This window comes from Oncorhynchus clarkii, chromosome 1 (genome assembly GCF_045791955.1).
Source record: "Oncorhynchus clarkii lewisi isolate Uvic-CL-2024 chromosome 1, UVic_Ocla_1.0, whole genome shotgun sequence".
Taxonomy (NCBI): Eukaryota; Metazoa; Chordata; class Actinopteri; order Salmoniformes; family Salmonidae; genus Oncorhynchus; species Oncorhynchus clarkii.
Window position 1 is genome coordinate 21,338,170 of NC_092147.1, and position 5,256 is coordinate 21,343,425.

Sequence of the window (5,256 nt, forward strand, 5' to 3'; positions counted from 1 at the left end):
AACTGAAGTATCTACCTGTCAATCAAACATACTGGTGGCGCTCTATTGGCTATGAATTACGCCAATTAGACCTACTTCTAGCGAGTTCAGTCTTGTGATTTGGTACTGTACACTGCATACTGTCCACTCCTTTGCGGTAAAAAAAAAACATTGCCGCGTCGAGAAACTCCCATTTTCCGCAGATAGAGGAGGGTGGAACGCGTGAAAAAACAAGGAAGGGATTCGATTATGTGGGAGGAGTTAACACTGAGTGAAAAGTGATTTCTTACGTTTTGGAGCTGGACTGCAGGGATGCAAACTAGTCACCTTTCGGCGAAATGTGCCGTTTTTAATAAAATTATTCGGTGACCTATGTGATTCGTGTAGATCCGATGAGAAAAGTTTTGGGGGAAGAGGCTTTGAATCACTACTGGCTGTAAGCGAACGAGTGATGCGCGTTTGGAGCAATACTGGCTGTTCCCAAGGCTCAGCCAATCGTTCACATAAACAGAATGCAGCACGAAGAGATAAGAGACAGGCAATTTGCTAGTTACAGTATCAGCGTGCACTCTGGAAAGACAGCGGAAAGCCGTTAGTTTGCCAGCTTACAGGCCCCTGAACGATAACGAAGAGGTTGGTGAGAAGGTGATGAAGTGTAAAAACAACTGGCAAATAGAAAGTTTTAGGTGAGGGAGAACGTGTGGTGGAACAAGTATTGTTAGCATTGTTAATTAAGTATCTTGCTAGCTGGATCGAATTATCCGTTAGCTAGCCAGAGAAATGTTGAGCAATATTAGCCAACTTAACTGATCAAATATGAGTGTGTGAAAATTAGCTGGCTAATAAAGTCAGACAGCACAACATCAGATGAGCTAACGTTAGTAACCTAACCAATTCGCTATAGTATTAACGTTAACTGGTATACGACTCCTTACAGTTCAAGTTATAATGCCTTAGTTTCTTATTGGACCCAGGCAACCTGTTTGAAATGTTAATTAACAAACTAGCTAACAAGGAGGTTTCACTCTCGCCAAAACTGGACGCAGCTGCAGGGAATAGCGGGACTTTTGCAGAGGTAAAGATGGTAGATGGATTTGTTTTGGTAACTGATCTACAACGTTAAACTATAGTTTAGCACGCCCTTATGTTGGAACATTCTTCGAACACACAGTAGGCCTTGCTTTGAGTGGGACTCACACACAATTTTCTAAGTTGCAGGATGTCTTGCATATAAGTGCCTCCTGTGGTTATGGTCTGTGATTCACTCTAGCATAAGATTTCCACTCAGCGTTAAAGGATACTTAGACTTACTCAACATAAAGGATACTTAGACTCCTTGCTCCGGCCAAATGCTACTACATGCACACAGACACTAGTTTCTTCTCTGGCAGTGAGTCTGGATCTGAGTAACTCCCCAACCTGTCACTGAATCTGAACACACTCAGGGGGTCTGGTTGGTCCAGAAACCGATGGGTTGGGCCAAAGCCAGTACACGTAGGTAAAGAGTAGAGGTCGCCCTATTAATCGGCAGTTTTGGATGCCGATTACATTGCACTCCACGAGGAGACTGCGTGGCAGGCTGACCATCTAAACGAGTGCACTAAGGAGCCAAAGTAAGTTGCTAGCTAGCATTAAACTTATCGTATTAAAAAAACAATACATCTTAACATAATCACTAGTTAACTACATATGGTTGATGATATTACTAGCTTGTCCTGCGTTGCAAATAATCAATGTGGGAGGAGTTAACAGTTAACACTGTTAATTTATCATCGAATCACAGCCTACTTCGCCAAACGGGTGATGATTTAACAAGCGCATTTGCGAAAACGCACGGTCGTTGCACCAATGTACCTAACCATATGTAACGGATGTGAAACGGCTAGCTTAGTTAGCAGTGTGCGCTAAATAGCGGTTCAATCGGTGACGTCACTTGCTCTGAGACCTTGAAGTAGTAGTTCCCCTTGCTCTGCAAGGGCTGCGGCTTTTGTGGAGCGATGGGTAACGATGCTTCGTGGGTGTCAGTTGTTGATGTGTGCAGAGAGTCCCTGGTTCGCGCCCGGGTATGGGCGAGGGGACGGTATAAATTTATACTGTTACACATAAACATCAATGCCTTTCTTAAAATGAATACAAAAGTATATTTTTTTAAACCTGCATATTTAGTTAAAAGAAATGCATGTTATCGGGCAATATTAACTAGGGAAATTGTGTCACTTCTCTTGGGTTCAGTGCAAGCAGAGTCGGGGTATATGCAGCAGTTTGGCTCGTTGCGAACTGTGTGAAGACCATTTCTTTCTAACAAAGACTGTAATTAATTTGCCAAAATTGTACATAATTATGACATCACATTGAAGGTTGTGCAATGTAACAGCAATATTTAGACTTAACCAAGAATAAACGTTTTGTTTTGATAGTTTCCAGATTTGACCATATTAATGACCTACGGCTTGTATTTCTGTGTGTTTATTATAATTAAGTCGATGATTTGATATTTGATAGAGCAGTCTGACTGAGCGGTGGTAGGCAGCAGCAGGCTCGTAAGCATTCGTTCAAACAGCACTTTCCTGCGTTTCCCAGCATCTATTCGCAATGCTTGAAGCACAGTGCTGTTTATGACTCCAAGCCTATCAACTCCCGAGATTAGGCTGGCAATACTATAGTGCCTATAAGAGCATCCAATAGTCAAAGATATATGAAATACAAATGGTATAGAGAGAAATAGTCCTATAATTCCTATAATAACTACAACCTACAACTTCTTAACTGGAAATATTGAAGACTCATGATAAAAAGAACCACCAGCTTTCATATGTTCTGAGCAAGGAACTTAAACGTTAGCTTTTTTTACATGGTACATGTTGCACTTTTACTTTCTTCCCCAACACTGTATTTTTGCATTATTTAAACCAAATTTGAATCCGTTTCATTGTTTATTTGAGACTAAATATATGCATTATATTAAGTTAAAATAAGTGTCCATTCAGTATTGTTATAATTGTAATTATTATTTATATATATATATATATATATATATAAAATCGGCAGATTTTTTGGGGGTCCTCCAATAATTGGTATCGGCTTTTTTTGGTCCTCCAATAATCGGTATCGGCATTGAAAAATCATAATCATTCGACCTCTAGCAAAGAGGCGGTTTGAAAATGTAATTGGCTTTGATACACTGATACACAAACGACTTCAGTATTTGAAGTATGTAGTGAATGACAGAGCAGTGGAAGAATATAGTGTGAGTTGTCAGGCTAAGAAATGACACCTGATAATCTGAGGTGTATTTCCAAAAGTATCCTACATTAAACTACATTGTATAATTTCTCAGTGTGATGAGATTGATGGGTTAAACCCGGTGCCAGGAGAGTTGCTTATCTTTGCATCTAGAGGATTTAGAGCCAGTGCAACTGATCGAAGTTAATGTCTTGGCTAGCCAAGTTTTTCTCAACTCCCAAGATGTACCTCACGTCATTGGAGTTGAGCGGAGACGACTGGGCGGACTGAACCTCAGACTACATCGAGTCACTATCAGTCGGTACTTGTGCAATTTTAAATTCTTAAACTCTTAGGGTGTATGTAAGTTTTTCTTCTGCAGCTGCGTGCCTTTCTATGTTTGTTGAAATCCCTACTTTTTAATAAAACTAGTCAAATACAACCACCAACTGTTTCCTCGTATCGAATGACAGCGACTCGATGTAGTCGGAGCTACACTTTTCCCACAGTCGTCGCAACCCAACTCAATCCGAGGCTGGCGAGGGGAGGATGGCTCATAATAATGAATGGAATGGAGTAAATGGAATGATATCAAACACATGGAAACCAGGTGTTTGAGACAATTCCATTTATTCTGTTCTAGCCATTACTATGAGCTCATCCTCCCCATTTTAAAGTGCCACCAGCCACCACTGCGGAGATGTACATATTGTGGAGTTGAGAAACCCAGATATCTCTTGGAATGAAGCAAAAGTTATCTGTCAGTGTTAAACCATATTATTGTGCAGCATTTTTAACTGTTGTGTTGTCCCTGTGGTTATTATCACTGTAAAGTGTTGGTGTCATGAGTATTCTGAATAGTTTTTCTCTTATTATTATTCTCTTACATTACAACCTGTAACCATGGGGTCTGAAGATGGAAATTACCTTAAACTGAACATTGATGTCTTGCAAGCCTACAGTATCGTCATGTTACAAATGCACAGAGTGCCAAAGATGTTTTGCAGACTACAGTCTACGTGTGATCATTTTTGAATCAATAGGAGTTGGCCCTTGATTGCCAAGATGGGTCTCCCCTGTCTTTTGCTATTACTCCCCTGATAACATTGAGTTATTTAATTAAAAAAAATCATTGTTAACATTAGGGATTGTAGCAAGTGAAAGTATAACTTTGTCGGAGATGGAAGACATCCAAACGAAATGAGCAAAACAAAAAACGTGATGTGAGGGGTTTTCCAGTTAAGGCCTGTCATTACAGGCCTGCACTTGAGTAACTTCACCTGAAGAGTATAGCGGTCCTCTAACAGTGAATGGAGAGCAGTTTAGTAATCTCTAATGCCAGCCACCAAATGCAATACTCTTATATCGTTGTTTGTTCTCAATCAACCTGCTCAAAAGTTTCACGGGAATCTTTCACGCATGCACAACTATTTCTGCAATGTACTGTACACCAAAATAGGAACGTCAAAGACATTGAATAGCTATGTTTCCTCATACGTAGTTTCCTTTGGTTTTACATACCCAAGGCATGAGAGGTGCTAAGTTTCAAGGAGTTTTCCATGTCCAGTCTGTAATCCTTCCTAATAGGGGTCACATTGACAGCAGCTTTTATACAGGTTATTATTGTTTGAGGTTGACATACCACACTGGCTCAGCATTATTATTTGAACTGCAGACTGATGTGCTATGCTGGAGAAGTTTGTAAGCAGCAGCAATTGCTCTAGGGGTGTCTTTGGGTCAGCCCATACAACACACCTTCAGTCCTCACTCAAAATATTCTGGCCATAACTAGACTTTACTGGGGTAGATTGATATGATTTGACATGGATGTCCATTTGTAAAAAAAAAAACGAGACCTGAAAATTAGATAAGGATGACGTTCCAACTTTTCTACACGTGGTGGCAGCATTTAGCTATGATTCACTCGCATAACCAGTGCAGTTAATAGTATCGCAATAGAAAATGTGAGTCCTATTTGGATCACTAAAAACCTTTTCCATGCAACAAATTAATATTACTGTATATACAGTACCAGTCAAAAGTTTGGACACCTAC